This window comes from Lichenostomus cassidix, chromosome 18, assembly GCF_008360975.1.
Source record: "Lichenostomus cassidix isolate B80296 chromosome 18, HeHo_3.0, whole genome shotgun sequence".
Classification (NCBI taxonomy): domain Eukaryota; kingdom Metazoa; phylum Chordata; class Aves; order Passeriformes; family Meliphagidae; genus Lichenostomus; species Lichenostomus cassidix.
This window is the reverse complement of record NC_139498.1, coordinates 7591761-7609652: the sequence shown is the minus strand read 5'-3', so window position 1 is coordinate 7609652 and position 17892 is coordinate 7591761. Positions and strand designations below refer to the sequence as shown.

The window sequence follows — 17892 nt, the reverse complement described above, 5'->3', positions numbered from 1 at the left end:
TGCTGAGTGAGAAGTGCAAGAAGTGCTTGGTGACTATTTTGACCCATTTTTGTACTCAGTTGGATGATGCAAAAATAAGCAAGAGGTACAACAGCTACAGGGGAGGAATATTTTGCCTTGCTGTGGTTGAGCCACCCCAACACAGCCCTGAATGTGTGAAGACCTTTGGTTAGCTCAGCTCTGTCACTCTCAGCAGAGGAAAGGCTGTATGTAAGTGAGTGCTTAGCTCTTTGTGCTCAAAGCCACCCACCCAACATGCCCAGCACCCTGGGAACACTTTGGTCACAGCCCTGTCCCCGAGACACAGGCAGATGGGGGAAGTGGAGGTTGACAAGGCAGCAGTGGAACTCTTCCTGCTCTGTGAGCACTGAACTGCTGGCAGCATCTGTCCCTCTTCCTCCCCTTCACACCAGCTCACATCTGTTCTTACTCACGTGTGACAAAAAGCCACTACCTGAGCACTGCTGCGGGCAAGGAGAGGTTTCAAAGGCAGCAGCAGCTGCATAGAGTGATGGCTCCAGTGCTGGAGCAGCTCTGCAAAAACACAGCTCAAGGAGAAGCCTGTGCCCTGCCAGGGTCCTGTCAGCTCAGGCTGAGGGGCAACTAGGGGACAGATGTACCATAAGTGGTGACAGCAGCCAGCAGCTGCTACAGAGCCTCAGCTCATGGTGAGGGGAGGGCAAACATGGCTGGGATCTGAGTGAGATCAATGGGTCTGTGTGAGCTCCATGGATCTGAGTGAGCTCCCAGGACCTGTGTGAGCTCCATGGATCTGAGTGAGCTCCCAGGATCTGAGTGAGCTCCCAGGATCTGAGCAAGCTCCCAGGAAACACAACCAGGGGAGTAGGAGGGCAAAACCCCAGTGGGAGACCAAAGTAGGGGAAAAAAATCCAAAATTACATTGGATAAAGCCCTGTATTTAATGGTAAAAGAGCTCAGGTAAGACAGGAAAAGTTTACTAGAATGTGTTTTTACCCCTTGAGGACAGTATTTAGAACATGGGTGTCAAGCACAACGGGCTCTCTGTGTCTGTGGGGCTGTGGTTACATCATGCTATTGATGGTAATTTTGCCAGGGCCAAGAAAACAGATTAGTACACAAATCACTTTCAGTTTTATTCCATTTTGACATTTCAGGGTCTCCAGCAACTTGGCATCGCTCTGCGGAGCCAGAAATATTTGTGCGTTAAAAGTGTGTTTTGAATTACAAATATTTCAACGTTCACAACACATAACTCAGGGAACCAGGAACATTCCTGGGCACAATTGCCAAGCAGAGTTTTCGGTGCAGGGCAGCCTCCTGGAGGTGCATGCTGAGGATGAGGATGGCTTCTGTTCTGCTTCTCTGGGGTGGCTGGCTTATCAGGAGAGCAAAATCTCCTTGGGAAGTAGCAGTGCTGAGCTGCTGCAGCTCCGGGGCAGGTTGGGAAGGAGTCTATAGGTGCTGACCTACATTTAACATGGGGAGTGAAGAGAAGCAGAGCTGACCCTTGGGATGACACAAGGGCATTTTCCCTCCAAGCCAGGTCTGCCACCATCCTCGCGAATGATTTCACTCCCGGTGAAAGGTGCCAGACTGACATTCAAAACGTGGGAAGAGAAAAAAAAAAAGCGCCTTGTTCTTAATAATTCTTTCCTTTCTTTGTGCTGATGAAGTACAATAGGACATTTAAATCTGATTTTTATAACATTTTGCATCGCTATAGATCACGGTCTGACCTGGAGAAGACACTTTGTTCTGACTACAATGATCTGATATTTCATATTTTAGTATTTTATTTTGTCTTCCCCGTAGTGTTTCTGTTGCATTCTGGCACAATATGGGCTCCCTCCAGTGGTCAAGGGGCTCCGGGCTCCTGGTGTCGTTTGCCCAGGGGCTGGCACAGGGTGGCTTCGGGGCTGGCATCACAAATCCCAATAGGAATTTTACTGGGGCTGTGCTTTTTGACCCCAAATCCCCTGCCGTGGGTGCCATCCCATCGGCAGCAGGAGCAGCCCTGCTCTGTAACCCGTGTTCCGTTCAGAGTTAAATGGAACAGCCTGAGCAAATAAAGATTCAGGCTCTGGGTTTCCTTGCAGCTCCCAAAACATTCGCTGCAGAAGGGGGAGAGGAAGCAGGAGAGGAGAGAGGACCGGAGAGGATCTGCCGAAAGACCCAGACACAACAATTTTTAGCGAAAATGACTCATTTTCTGCATTCCACTCTCCCCGTGGTATTTTGAGAGCAGATCCCGACTTTCTCCTCAAAGAAACAGCTAATGTGGTTATTGTGGGGGACAAGTCAAGCGCTGCCACTCTGCGATGTGACATTTCCCTGTCCCCTCCGCGAGGTGCACAATTCCCCGGCTCGCTCAGCCACCAGTGCATTCCAAACAGCGGAATTATTTTTGGAGGAACCTGGGTAGGACGGGGGATCCCCTCCGATGGCCAAGAGCCCAGCAGGGCTGTGCAGGAGGGTGTCCTGGAGGGCTGGGCATGTCCCTTGGAGTGTCACCCAGGGTGTCCCCGCTGGTGTGTGCTCACAGCTCTGTGCTCAGCCCTCTGCACACCGGCACGGGGTGATGTGCTGGGCACACAGCCCTGCGCTGCACATGCCAGGGCACCGATACAGCCAGAGGGAGGGATGTGTACGGCAAGGGGTGCCGGGAGAAAGAGGGGGGGCTGTTGGCAACTCGGGGTGCAGCAGGATGGTGTTTAATCCCCTTTCCACCCCAGGACTGGACCCCGCAGAGCCCCAGCCCGCGGCGGTGTGCGAGGAGGGGTGAATACACGGGGTGGTTTGCACGGGGTGGGGGGGAAGCCCCTTCGCATCCCTTTGGGGGGGTCACAGCTCCTTGGGGGTCACAGCCCCTTTGGGGACACAGCTGTCACACCTCTCCCCCCAACCCTCGGCGGTTGAATGCACCGAGGGACGTTTGCACAGGGCGAAGTGTGAATGCACCGAAGCTCACTCGCACGGGGCGGGGTGAAGCCCATCCGCACCCCTTTTTTGGGGGAGAAGCCCTTTTACACCCCTTTGGGGGGGTTCGGCCCTACTGCCACCCCCTCCCCGGGGGTTGTGAGGAAGGGGTGAATACCCCTAACGCCCGGGCTGTGTGTGTGTGTGTGTGAAGGCACCGACACCCATCTGCACCCATCTGCACTGCTCCGGGGGGCACAGCTCTCCCGTGTCCCCCATCCCCGCGGGGGTGTGCGATGGAGGGCTGAATGCTCCGACGGCCATTGGCACGGGGGAGGAGGGGGTGTGTGCGTGTGCACAGCCCCTCTGCACCCCTTTTGGGGGGACACATCTCTCTCCCCCCCACGGGAGATGTGCGAGGGAGGGGTGAATTGCCGCTCGCGGGCACGGGGTGCGTGTGTGTGCTAGGATGCCCCGACACCCCTTTGCCGGGGCTGGGGGCGAACCCCCCCTGCACCCCTGTTTTTGGGGGGAGCACACAGCTCCCTGCCCCCTCCCCCCGCGGGGCGCGGGCTGCGCGCGGCGGTGGCGGGAGGGCGCGCGGGGGGGAAGGAGAAGGGGGCGTGTCCCGCGGCGCGCGCGCGCGGCCCGGCCGCCGGTTGGCTGCGGCCGCCGCGTCATTTGCATATGGGCGGGGGGAGCTCCCCCTCCCCGCCCGCGTCACGTGGTCAGAGGGCCGGCTCGGGGGGGGAGGGGGGAGCGCGGCACTTCCTGTTGGCGGCCGGCGCGGGAGGGGGCGCGCGCGGAGCCGCCCCGCGGTCTCGCGCTGCCTGGCGGGGCTCTGTCAGTCAGCGACAAAATGGCCGCGGCGGCGGCAGCGGCGGCAGCGGCTCCTCTGCTCCCCAGGGCGGCTCCGGCGGCAGCGGCGGCGGCGCGGAGGAGCGGGGGACCGGCCCGGCGGCACTGAGCCCGGCACCGCCTGCCCTGCGAGCGGACGAGGCGAGAGCGAGCGGGAGAGACGGCGAAAGGCGCTGCGCCCCCCCCTCCCCCTCGGCGGACCGACCGACCCTGCCCGAGGCGCCGCTGCGGCTCCCCGGGGACGCGCCGCCGCCTCGGCTGCCCCGCTCCCCGCCGACCCCCGGCTCCCTGCCGGATCCCCGCGGAGGACGCGGAGAGAGCCGCGGGATCCCCCGCACCGCCCGCCCGCGGAGCCAGCCAGGCACACAGCCCGTCGGGCTTCCCCGCTCCCTCCTCCCTCCGTGAAAGACTTTGCCGGATCCTCCTCCCCGGATCCCCTCCCAGCGCTCGCTCCTTCCTGCGGGAGCGGCTGCCGGATCCTCCTCCCGCCCCGGATCGCCCGCGGGGTCCCTGCGGAGCCGCCGACCCTGCTGCCGGCAGAGACACCGCTGGATCCTCCGCCCCCGGAGCTGCCGGCGGGATCCCGCTCTGCCCGCTCCCCATGTGAGACTCCGCATCCCCCGGGCCTCCGCCGCGCTGGGTTGTTATTTTTTTTTTTTCCCTCCCCCTCCGCCTTTTATTTTGAAGGGGGGATCCATCTTAAAAAACTCTTTTCTGGATCCCGGTTTTTCTCCTTTTGATTTGCACTTTTTGAAAAACCCTCAGATGCTCCTCCATGTGGACTGAGAACCCATCGAGGCACACACACGAGAACTCATCCCGATCAACTCCAAATCCTGGCTTTTCGTGGGTTTTGCTGCAACACGTAAAAGCAAACTTGTATTTAAGACACACTCGTGCAGAAATTTAGCTGGGGACTTGAACGTGTATTTTGTCTTGGTTTCTTGGTCTTGGTTATTTTTTTTGTTTGTTTGTTTTTTCTTATTTTGTTGGTTTTTTTTTTTTTTGCTTCACTGGAAATCAAAAGCTTGTTTTGGAATTGGACCTGCTTTTGCTGCACTTCTCCTCTGGGCTGGATAACACTGAAGCTCTGCTTTTCTACTTGGATAGTGTTTTCCTGTTGATCTGTTGGGTTTTTTTTCATCTCCTGTGTGGCAGACTTTTTTTTTTTCCCTGAGGGGGGTAAACAAACGACAACAACAACAAAAAACTTAATTTTTTTGGCCGTGTGAGATTTTTTTCGTATTCATATTCGTGAAATTACGGGTACACTTACAAAAAACTACAAAAAAAAAGAAGCATTAAAAATAAGAAAGGAACACGTCAGAAAGACCCCTACACGGTAGACAAAATACTCACTTGTTTCCTTACAGCAAGACTGAATCGAAAGCTGCCAAAGAGCCCCATAAAGAAAAGACTAAAAGGTAAGAAGGGGTAAGAGGCTCTCTTAATCCGGGCACGGTAGAAGTTAGCAGGGGAAGAGACCTGCAAAGCTGCTGCATTCCTCCTTTTTCACAAGCCTAAACTAAATTATTATTATTATCAAGCTGCTTATTAGTCACCGAAGCAGGTAACGCCCCAAAACACTGCAAAATTCATTTATACAATTTTTAAAAAAATGTGAACAACCTCCGGATTTTCTTTTTTTTTTTAATGGTAGAATGAATTCCGTGATGTTTCTCCATCCGGAATGGCTGTTTCCCCCCGAGCGGCGAGCAGAAAGTGCCATTTGTGAGCATGTTGTGCCGCTCAGAAATGACACGAAGGCAGCTTCTGCTGCAAGGCACCGCCGTGTGCTCTTGCTTTGGAACTTCCACGTGTGGAAACGATCGCACGGAGGGTTGGAAGTGATCCCAGGGCTAGGAAATTGTGGGCATGGCCAGCAGTGCTGCCCAGTGGGCGAGCACATGAGCTCCAGCTTTGTCCTTCGTGGCTGCTTGCTCTTAAAAGTTGAAATCTCTAGATGTGGGTTGTTTTCCCCCTTCTCCCCCCGCGTTATGAGATTGTGGGGATCCGCAGTAATTTTCTCCTGAGTATTCACAGAGAGATTTTCTTCTAAAGCTGCAATGTCCAGGGGGAGAGAGAATATTAAACAGAGTTTATTCCTTTAACTGCGACGCAGAAGGGGAGGAAAATGGGGAGGGCTCAGTTGTTAACCTGAGAAATCTTGAAACACTGGAAGTTTATTAGTTGTTTGAGGCTTCTTTGTTTGTATCACAAGTTTGTGTCAAAGGTTAATCTTCTTAATATGTAATTAGTTGAAGGTTCAATTATGGGATTTATTGAACTCAATTGGGTTTTTTCCCCTCTTTTCCCATTAAAAATAATGCTGCATGTCTTTGTGGCTAGTTTATTTTCTGCTACAACTCGAGTGTATCTGCGAGAAGAGATTTATTCAATTATTCTAACAGCCAGTTTAAATTTAGAAATAATCTTTGGGACGTCATAGCCGGCTCTGTTGCATATTTTTCCCTCTCGTTTGCATATGTATGTATCTGGCGAATTATGCTAATTTATATCCAGAAATTTGCTGTGGACATTAGGCCGGTTAAGGTAATTAAAATTCCAATAAATCCCGCTGTTAGTGGGCTGGTCGGTGGTGCAGAGCTTTAAATCAGGTGGGTGTCGGTGGTGCTGTGGACCTGAGGACAATGCCAGAGCAGAGGAGCAGAACATCTGCACTGCTGCTGGATGCACTGGAGAGCGAGGCATGCCTTCCAAATCCTGCCCCAATTCCCCGCGGTGGGTGGGTTTTTTATTTTTTTATTTTTTATTTTTTCGATTCCCCTACGACTGAGAATTTAAATGCAGTTTCCTCTCGGATATTACATTTTTTTAAAATAATAATAATCTCCAGAAAGTAGTGGGAAGGTACACCCAGATTCTCACTGCTTCCCCTGGTGTTTTCCAAGGAAATAGGAGGTGACTTGCAGTGGAGGCAACCTGTGCTTAACACATCGCAGAGTTTCCCACAGCCGCTGCTCCTCGGCTTCAGGAATGCCTGGGATGTCTGGCTGGCTGCTCCTGTGGGTTATTTGTGAGCTCAAAATGGTGTGCTGAGGAACCAACCCCCGAATGCGCTCTGCTCTGGCTTCTGGAATTCTTTCCCTAACGTGGCAGCATCAGTGCCAGCCCTGGATCCCCCGGGGAGAAAGCTGCTGGGGAGGCTCGGGCTGCCCCGGGAAGCACTGCTGGTGCATTTTTGGGTGAGATTGCAGATTCCTGCCTGGTGGGTGACCTAACCTGGCTGCTTCCGAGCCCAGCCACTCAATCTGTGTAAAAAGCTGTAGTAAATCAGATGAATTTGAACTTTTTTGGGGGGGAAGAGGAGTGCTTCAGGGTACCAGCAGTAGTGTAATAATGCCTTGTGTGGCTTTGTCCTTGCCTTCAAAGGGGAGCTGATAATTTCTGACTGGAAATGAGATGAGCCAGATCATTTCTGGCTTCCTGAGGATGAGGAAGGTTCATTTCAGTGCAGCCCCCGGAGAGCAGGTGCTGCCATAGGGAAAGCTGCTGGAGCCAGGACTCACTCCAGGGTGAGAGGGATGCTATTAGTAGGCGCTGTTTTTTAGGCAATATTTTGTACTTTTGTCTAAAGGTTTTGTTTGTAGAGATGAAAAAAACAGGGGCAGGCAAAGCTTTTTATTGAGAGCTCCTCTGGATTGTAGTAGGATATATTTAGGATATGTTAATGTTCCTGTTCTCTCCACAGGAATCCTGTGGATTCCTATATTGACAGATTTAAGTCTGGGTATCCATCAGGCTAAGAGCTGTTGTGTCACACAGGGGTAGTTTGTGTGTGCTGTACGTCTGCCTTACAGCACATGGATTATTTTGGAGCTGTCAGTGGTGCAGGGCGTCAGTCCTAGTGCCTGGGAATGTCCTTGTGGGCAGCCTTGGGCTGTGCCATTGCCCTGCTGGCCACAGCAGAGTGGAGTTTGCTCTGGGACACTGCCCTAGGGCTAAAAACCATTTGGGGACTTGGAGATTCACCCTCAGAGCTGGCATCTTGGCTTCTTCCAAAATCTGGTTCCCTTCACCTGTGAGTGGATGGGGTTTGCCCATTGCAAAGCCTGCTGGACCTTGCTGAGATCAATGAAAATCCCACCTCTCTGGCTTAATTTCTGGTTTCTTTCCCAGGATTTGTCTTTTCTAATAAGATAACACGCTGTGCTTTTGATAAGTTGAGATCTTTCACTGGTGTTTAAGGGAAGTAAGGTAATTCTATACTCTTTTTGCTTGAAAGTGGTTTTTAAGACTGAAAATAATGGGATGAAATTTCCTTAATATGAGAAAAACACAATTGGGCATAAGACCACTTTTAATCTGCAGATTCTTTGTTGAAGTTCTCAAAGCTCTCATGTTCCATACCTTGCCAAGTATGGACTAACAATAAAACAAGATAAAGGTTTTGTCAAGCAGAGGCTTATAATCTCCTTGTGTATTGGAGCAAACTGTTGCTGAGTGGCAGTCTTACAGAAAGCACAGCTTTAAATAAGTCTAGAAATAAAACCTCTTCTTTTTCAGATTTTCATTCACTTCATTCAGAAAGGCCAGGAATCTTATTGACAGAGTTACTGCCTGCTGTTAACTCAAAATGACCTACACTTCTCCAGCCCCTTCAGATGCTCCATGCGACAGAGACTCCTTTTCTCTGTGGTGTTACATTTATTAAAAGCCCAATGGCAGCGTTTACTTTCAGTTTTAGCTGTGAAGACTTAACCAAGAGCGGGGGATGTGGGAACGGGTAATATGTTAACTTAGCAGCTGGCCTCGCCGAGATAAACATGCGCTTTTCCAAATGCTGTCATCTGGCTCCTTTCCAAAACAAGCTGATGGAGGAGGTCAGGGGTGGAGCCATCCCCTGCTTCAGTAAAAAGAGGCTTTCATTTGGAAAGAATTGCCAGATCGTATTGACTACAAGAACTGCAGATTTAAAATAAAATGGCCAAACTTTTCCCGGGTAAACCAAATGGTCTCTCTTGATTACTTAAATTTAAGTGCTTTGTTATAGTGCTGCTTCTCTTTGAAGGTTCAGCATCATAAATGCAGAGTGAATATTGCTGCTTTTTACAAAAATCAGTGCTTTTATGTAAGACTTTGAACATGAGAACTGATGAAAAATATATCATCTTTGGTTACAGTAGAGACCTGCAACACAAAAGTGCTATTGTTTTAATTGTTTAAAATTCAGATTACAAGATAATGGTAATACCATTAGAAGGTTTCCTCTTGGCCTGGAAGCTGCAGGTAGGAGTGTGTCGATCCCTCAGTATTAAAGATGAATGATAAGGAAACCTCTTAAATGCCTGTGACGCTGCAGTCTAGCCAATTTAGGATCAGCTGATGCCTTCTAGTGATAATGGCTTGAGGTTTTCAGCTGTATTATGAAGATATCAGCCAGGGCAAATAGTGTTTAGAAGAGAAGTATACTTTATTGAATGGGGAGATGATCTAGAAGTGACAGTAAATTGCATTACTAAATGATCTATGTGCTCTGCACCATCTCTTCACTGGCAAATGCTATTGGTCAAATGAAGGATGGTTATTCTTAATGTATGAAAGCAGGGGATTCAAGGTATTATTTGATCTTCCTTTTGGAATCTGTGCTGTTTAGGAAAATTGCCAACTGAAAGCATGGCTAAGTTGTACATCTTAAATGTCAGAAAGAGATGTACTTATGGTTATTTTATCATTACTTAATCATGGTTAACTTCACTGTGGATTCCCAAACACAGTTACAACTGTGTTTTCTGGAACTTCATTTGCACACCTTCCTGCCTTGTCACTAATATGTTTTAAAATCTCCCGCCCAAGATAAAAATGTTTGGATTTGGTCATAAACAAACTGCCTGTTCTTGCACAGAATAGTCACAGTGCTCCTTGAGGTCACGTCAAAGATGGTGGAAAATACAGCAGTACGCTAAAATATGCATCTGATTCTTTTGTCTTTTTTTTTGAAGAGTAGCATGTCTCTCTCTCCCTCCCAATAGAAAGGCTTCTGTCACTGAAGGCAGCTGTAAAATCACCGGCTGTTCTTGCATCTCAAGGTTCAGGGTACCAGGCAAATCTGGGTGAGTTTTGCTTTCAACCCTGGGTGTGAATCAGCACTGTAATTTTTCAGCACCGAGGTCTTGAACGTAGTTGTAATTCAAGTTCATAAAATATTAGAAGCCCTGCCGGTGCTGAGGTCTGGTTTCTGGAGCTCTTCCCCGTGGGTTTGCAGCCAAGGATGGCTGAGAGCGAGAACAGTTATCTGTGCTGCAGCAGTGATGGTTTATGGCTGGGTGCCCAGATTGTCTGGCTTTGCACACAGCTTTATAGTTTGCCTTTGAGGGCTGTGGAGGAGGTGGAAGTCATTTGTAATAAACAGCTATCTGCAGCCTGCTTTTTCTGGGGTTTGAAATGTACAGCCATTTAAAAAATTGCAAACGAGATGCACATTTACTTCGATTTCAGTCAGGAACTTCTGTGTTATAAGGGAGCTCAGTTATGAGAAATGTTAACAATTGCTTATTGCTTTGTATTGAAAATATCGAATATTTATCCCTTGGATATTTGGGCTGCTTTTTAAGCTCTGCATTGCTAGACAATGAGGTTTTTCAGGTTTTTTTTTTTTTTTTTTATTTGAGAGAAAAATTGACTTGTCAAATCGGTTGGCATCCTTTGTGGTAATTAAGCCCCAGAGAAAAATATGTTTCTACATCTCAAAATAGTTATCATGCAGCTACCAGCTATAGGCTCATTTAGGAAAAGATAACACCCACCCCCCTTGCACCGCAAGGAAAGCAACCACCCTGGGCTATGTTTAGTGGCTGCCCATGGGTGTTTTCCGAAGGCAGATCCATTCTTCCTGCCCTTCTCTCCCCCCAGCCTGTCCCTGGGGTCTGTGCACGTTTTCCCATGCTGACTTTCCGAAGGGATGATGGGTGCTGCCTTTGTTACAGCCTTGGCCAAGAGGAATCTCTTAGAATGGCATTACCTGATTTTTCTTAGATGTGCTGTTCCCCTTCTTATTCCTTTCTTCCCTTCTGTATGTACGAAGTTTACAGTTTTCTCTCTCATCCTGCATTTATTTCCAAGGTTTCCCGATGGGAAGTGGGAGAGCTTTTTGTTTAGGTGGAGTGATAGGGAGCGCTTGGATACATTCTGGGTGGTCAGTGAATCCATGGATCGATTGTTAGTCCAGCCTGACTTCTGCCAAGTCTATTTTAAGCTCAGCCAGATATCTGTGTTGTGTCAGTCTGATTTCAGTCCTGCTCTAGCCTTCGACTCTCAGGTCTTTTAGTTCTTCAGAATTCCAAAGTGTTTTCATGGCTGATGCTCACGTCATTCATCGGTGCTGACAATGGAGATCCTTGTTTTTAAACAGTGGCTGGTTACTGGTAAACAAAAGAGCATCAGCCCAGTGCTTTAACACAAACCGTTCTAGAAAAAAGGAGCAGTTCAGGGAGAATGCCAAGGAATTTAAAAAAAAAAAAATCAGCTGTACAGATGCATAATGTGCTGACTGCCATTTTCCTGTGTTCTTACAAGGTCATTAATAGACCATAGAAGGTGGTCTTGGGTGGTGTTTGTAATGCTTTTGCTGGAACTCAGTGTCTGTTCACAGTAGCCTTGCTGATGATACTGCATATGAAACAGGAAGTAAAAAACTTTATTTAAACACTGCAGGCATAACCTGATGGGGGTGTGTGTGTCTCTGTGTGTGTGTGTAAATCAGGTGAGTCTCTTTACACAAGTGTATTACCAAAGGCAGTCTGGAGCAGGATTCCTCATTATCCCTCTGCTAACATCATTCTGTTGGTCTGTAGGTCTCAGCTTTTCTCAATGTTTTTAATTGCACTTACCAAGTGCACAGACTTACTTAACGTAGGAGAATTGCTTCCAGTGTTTTTGTTGTCTGAATTTTTACAACATTGTTAGCTTTGAAATGGGTGCTGCGCTTGAAATTCTTTCTCTTACAAAAGATGCTCCATCTCTGCAAATCTAATCATCCTTATCTCTTTATGTTGTCGTGGCTGGAATGCTGTAAGTGCCCAGTACTGTACCTCATTCCTGTTTTGTGATGCGTAAAAAATTGCTGTTAGTTAAAAATAACCTGTTGGCGTAAGTTCACATCTTCCTGCCTATGAAACTATTTGGTTTCTCTTTGCTGATGTAAACTATAATGAAGTATATGTTTATCTAAAGTCTTTGAAAAAAAAATTAATATGGAAGATGCAGCATCCTCTGATAAGGAAGGAGGAGAGCCAGGTGGCAGCAAACTAAATGCTATTTAATGTTTCCTAGTATGATCATAATAAAATATGTGTCTGATCCAGGTGTGGAGCTAAATTTGGTCTCTCACAGTAATAGAATTGCTGCTGTTAAGGAGCAGTCTCAGTATAAATAGCACTGTTTCGGGTGGAAGATTTATTATCTGGGACTTAGTGGAGCTTGGTGAATGTGTAATTTTTACTATTTCTATTCTTCTAATCAATCTCAGAGAACTCAGCTCCTTCACTTTAGAAAAGAATAGTCCAAGTCTCATTACACCGACAGTACATTAGCTAGAGATGTCAGTCTTTATACTCTGCCACCACATTTACATGTAATAATTGAATAAAGCAGTGGTTGGCTCAGTGGATGGATGTTTACATAATAATTCACTTTAAAAAAGACCCTCAACTTTAATTTTTTCTTACATTTGTGTGCATGAAATGTGCTTCACAAATTTCTAGGTGAAATACTGCAGTGATGACAAACTCATTGCTTTTGAAGCCAACAATCCAGACTGATAGATAGAATCTATTTTATCTGGGTGATATTGCCACACTGATAGCCCAACTGCACTGAAGTTGTGCTTCCATCCTCCCCCCATCCCCAGTGCCTCAGTCAGCATCCAGACAAGCAAGAGCTGCTCTTTCTGGAATTCTGTCTGCATCTGCTGATCAGATAAGATACTTGGAGACATATTGGATATATTTCTGAGAATATTTGCTCCCCTGGGCATTTCATGCACTAAATGAAGGCATAAAATAGTTATTACTAAGATCGTAATTGACCATAAATTGATTTCCAAAGTGGTATTTACTGCAACTAGTTTTCCTGTCCTGGAAGATCATTTATGGCTATTTCCTTTCCCCATCTCTCCCCCACCCTCTCTCCTCCCCCGTGGAGCTGCTATTCATTTGCTGAGTTGAGAAATGGATGATGGCCCATTCTGATGCTGGGTCTGATATTCTAATTTATGCTTTTACTATGGAAAGCAAAGTAGGGGAACAGAGAAGTTTATTTCCTTTAAGTTCATCAACTTTAAGGATTACTCTTTCAGTAATGCTGAGCTAATCTTTTAAATTCTGGTAGGTTTCTGGAGGGAAAGGTGCTAGCTGGGATTATGCAGTTTCCTTAATTTTGGATGGTAGGATAAATCTTTTCCTGAATCCAGTTTCCAGCCTAAGGATAGGTACAGAGTCATTGTTTCTTATCTTACCCAAATTATGGTGCTATCTTAATTTTCAAAACAGCATTACAGCTGAAGATGCAGTGGAACAAAAACTTAATAGCTTCAAAACATATTAAAATCTTCCAAAAGTGTTGTCTTTAAGTTAAATGACGTGATCATGGTGAACAGTGTGTTTTGATTTTTGTAGTTAAATCCTAGGAGTGTAGAAAGTGCACCAACCAAATAGAATTTCTTCCTTTGTGTTTAAACTTTCACGTATTTGCAGCGCACAACTTTCAGTACAGTTTATTAGTCTATAGTGTGTTTTGTCTTCCTTGACTCGGATCAAATTTGGTGTTAACCTCCTGCCGAGAATTCCAGGACCCCTGACATTTTATTGTGACTCTTGATTAGCTCACCAGGGTTCCTGCTAAGAATTCTTCTTTCATTCATTTGATAAATTGAATTCCCTATTCACAGTGCCTTTAAATAGAATGGTATTTGGAAAACTTGAAGACAACAGCTTGAATGTTCAATGAGCTCACTCAGCAAATTTAAAAATGCAGAAGAAGGAAATTGTGGGCTTTGTATATTCTGAAATCTTCTAAAAGAATAAATATTTTACAAAAACTTAGGTCTCCATCTTCATATTCGCTTTAAGTGCATTTCCGTTTTGGTTTCTAAGGCAAGGAGTTGTTTTTACATCTCTTTTCCCTTTTTCATCTTACTTTGCCTTGTTGTGTCAGGAGCTGTGCATTCACCTTCCATGTCCATGTGGGAGCAGCTATGGGGAGGTGACACAGTGCAGAGGAACTTCAGCTTCCCAAGGCAGTGTGTGTGGTATGGTGTGGAGAGCACCTTGTCCTTCCCACCCTGGGCTCTGCAGAATGAGAAATAGTGTCCTCATTTTTTTCTAATTCCAGATTTTGAAGCACCCCTTCCCTATGAGGATGCTGTCCTTTGGCTCCCCCATCCAGGTCTCTCCATGAGCTTCCTGGAGTCAGGGCTGCAGCAGTGTCCTGCATCTGCCACCACTTGTGCCTTCTGAGGTGACACCTGGACATCTCAATATAGTAGCAGAAACCCATCCTGTCTTCCTAGAGATTGGCTTCTGCAGCTTCTGCCACACATCTGGGAAATTATTTTAATATCACAGGAAAATTCAGTCTGGAGGGGACCTCAGGAGGGGAGATGAGTGTTTGAGTGGAGTGACACATGTCTGGTCACTGCTGCTCCTCAGTGTTGCTGGTGTGTGTTGGTGTTGGTCTTAGACGTACCTGGTACAGTTTCCCTGCCTGTGGGTAGGAATTAGGGCAGTGTGTGTGCATTTTTCCACTGTGGCAGGAAGTCTACCTAAGGAGAGGTGTTGCTTCCATACCTCACCTTCCTGGACCTGTTTAATCACGCTGGAGCCACTCATGAACATGAACAGTGTGTGGCTGTGGCTGCTGTAAGCTGGGTGTCTTTTGCTGAAGATGCCAGCACCACTTCATTCCCAGAATAAGCACAAGAGCAGCACCATAAACATATCTACAGGGTAAATTCTGTTCCCTGTTTTTTTGATGCTGTAGGTAGTGTTGTCCAGCCCCACCTGTGTGAGAGCACCAACCTGATCTTCAGCTCTGGCAATAAGTAAGTTCACTGTGCTTTCACCTGCTGCTGCCAAAGCTGTTGGGCTCAGGAATAATTGAATCCTGGCACCAAACTGATGGAAGGGGGAAAGGAGCATTAGGCATGATGGAAATCCCTACAGGCAAAACGGTGCATCATTTCAGTTACGCAAACTCACTTTTCACTTTCTTTCAACAGAGGAGCGTACAGGCTTAGGAGTGCTTGCTGGAGGGCTGTGAAGGTTTGCTGCACAGTGCTCCCAGCTGTGCCCTGTCCCTCCTGACCCCATTGTCCCTCCTGACCCCGGTAGTGCCGGACAGGTGACGCGCTGACCAGCTCTGCCAGCCTCCAGCTCTGGGAGTGGTCAGCTCTGAGCCCGGCGGCAGTGCTGTGTGACAAAACATCCTGTGGAGCTGCTGCTCCTGTTCCAGTTTCCTGGCCTCCTACATTGCAGTGTCCCTGTGCAGCTGCCCCAGGAAGCAGTGCTCCTCTAGTGTTCTTGGAGTTCAGCTAAATAGTTGGAGCCAGCAGCTTGTCTTGTGCTTCTGGGTCAGTTGAAGGGTGATACTTGGTCAGTGAGGGGGCTTTGCCTCTGCTGGCACAGGGCTCTCCTCTTCTGGAGTATTTGCAGAAACCAAAATAGCCAACAGTATCTGGAGAGACAAACATGCTGTGCTCTTGCTGAGCTGCTGGATTCCAAAGCTGTTTTCCTTTGTGCATTATGTCCCAGGAAGATTGGGGACAAGCTGTGGAGCAGATGCCAGATCAACTGCTGGTAACTATCATCAGGCCTGGGAGGGAGGCAGCGCTGGGAAAGTAAATCTGGTTATCTGCACTCTTCACAGTGTGTAGCTTAATTTTTCCATCAGTCTGTGTTTGCTGGGGGAGGAGAGTTGTTTTTCAGAGCATGTTTCTTGCTGTTTGTAGCCTGCTTTGAGTGATGAATTTAATGCAAGCTTTTTTTTGGGGCATGGGGGTTTTTTGCTCTTGGTCCTGAGTGTTGGCTATGATGGTGTACTTAGGGTCTTCTGGGGTGTTGTCAGCAGATAGAGGGAGCAAATTCTGATGTGGTTAATGCCTGACTTGCATTCAAGGGTGAGGTGTACAGTGTTCTAGCCCATGGTCAGATCTACCTACTAACTCCTTGAGTTGCCACATGTTGGAGCTTGTATGTACACTAATGAACCTGCACTGTGGAGAGCAACACTTCCACAGGAGAGGGGACACATACCTGTGTGGTGACATCCCTGTGGGACTCTATCTACAGGAATCTCCTCATTTGGATTATAACTTCCATGACTGATCAAGTGATTGTCCTCACTTGCTGTGCTTTGGTTGCCATCATGTGTCTTGGAGTGCAGTTATCAGATTCCTTTTAAATGAAACATCCCTGCATGATGAGTTCCAAGGGTGCAGGTAATGCTTTCCTGCTGCATGGGAGCAGAGTGGAGCCAGGCTGCACCTGAAATGGCAATGGGGTCAATAGGAAATCCTCTGCAGTGTCAGTTTTGCTCTTCAGATCCACTCTGGTGTGCAGGACTTAGTAATGAAGGGGTAACACACATCTGAAACATTCCCATTTGTACTCCAGTACTCTCAATTAGTACCCATCCCTCTCAGGTAACACCCCAGGAGAAACTGAGGTGTTAAAACCAAAAGGAAGTCTGTAGATGAAAAACAAAATCTCCAAGCCCTGCACACTTTTACTGGGACTTGGGGAGTGCTCAAATATGGGCTCTTCAAACTTCTGGCTTACCAGTCATAGTTCATTTGCATTCTTAATTTATAAAACTTTTTCTTCTCTGGAATTTCCTCCCTCTTCTAGTCATTGGTAATTACCAGTAGAAGCTAGTACAAGGCCAGGTCAGTGTGCTTTTGAAAAATAACTTGAATTGAATGATAGTAACTGCCTGTTCTGCTTTATTTTTGTTCTAATCTAATCTACTTGAGTGGTTATTTACATTACATGTACAAAAAGGAGGGTCACAATAAGGTAACACTGGGTGAACTGGAAGCTTCAGTAGGAGCCCAGGTCCTGCAGCACACACCAGCTGGCATTGTCCTTTTCTGCCCTCGGGGTCCTGCCAGGATTTTATTGCTCTTCAGCCAATATTCCAAAATGGCATATTAGAAACTACTGCTGGAAACACAGCCTCGGGACAAGGTGTGGAGCACAGGTGCTCTTTCTGATCATGAAATTTCTATTTTACAGGTTATAGGAGCAGGATTATTAGTTTGGTCTTCTGGACAACCTAAAATCTGCCTGCAGTTTCACCAGTTTTAATTGAATGTGTGGCTTTTCGCATCATGTCTCAGCTAATGCTGTGATGTTCTTGGGTGGTTTGGAATGGCAGCTACACTCTGCTCCTGCACAGACTCCAAATTTGGTGGGATTTCTAAAAGACTGCAGGAATCAGGCTGCTCTTCCTGTTCAGGAGGTCAGATTTCTGTTGCACTCTTCAATATAAGTTCACAAGAAACTGGAGGCATCAAAGTCCCAGCCCACATCTGTTAGCAATGGATGATATTTTGATGTTTCTGAGGAAGGCAAATAATGTATTAAGGAGGGTTGAATGCAGGACAGGGATATAATTAGACAGTGAGAAACCCCAAAACACGGGATTAAGAAATCATAAATTGAGGTCGAACAAAAACTCTCATTGAACTTCATTTATGGCTCCCCACAGGAACAAATTTTGCACCTGGACTTTCAAATTACAGGGTGTAGTTCCAAGCTGTGTGATCACACCTGCACACAGAACTCCTCCAGAGACTTGCCCACAGTGGTGTGACTGAGGGCTTTTCCCCCACTAATTCCCTGGAAAGGAGATTGTAGGATTTCACTTTGTGAATGGGTAGAGGCCTCCAGTTTCCAGTCTAATTGTTTTTGTGGCTAGGAGTCAATGTGGCCTTGTATCAGTGTTGCTTCATAAAAAATGAAGCTTCTTTTCTTTTTCCATTTTTCCTTTTTTCTTCTTCAAATGTATATTTATAAAGACTTGGTATACATTTTAATGTTTGGGTTTTTTAAATGCTTCAGTGTGGAGGATTTTTCTTCTTGCCTAATCCAAATATTCTTTGTTGCAATTTAAATTCAG

General features: G+C 47.1%; 1 protein-coding gene across 11 annotated transcripts in view; it reads left to right on the top strand.

Annotated features, from left to right (window-relative positions):
• The window catches only part of TNRC6C (trinucleotide repeat containing adaptor 6C), a 201284-nt gene that overhangs the window by 99066 nt on the left and 84326 nt on the right, over positions 1-17892 (top strand). Inside the window, exon 1 of one of the 11 annotated variants that reach the window (XM_085077888.1) lies at positions 3692-5180. The exons of the other annotated variants lie outside the window; for them this stretch is intronic. The gene's annotated coding sequence lies outside the window, so the exon portion shown is untranslated. Of the gene's footprint in view, positions 1-3691; positions 5181-17892 lie in introns of those variants that run through there. 11 annotated transcript variants of the gene reach the window in all.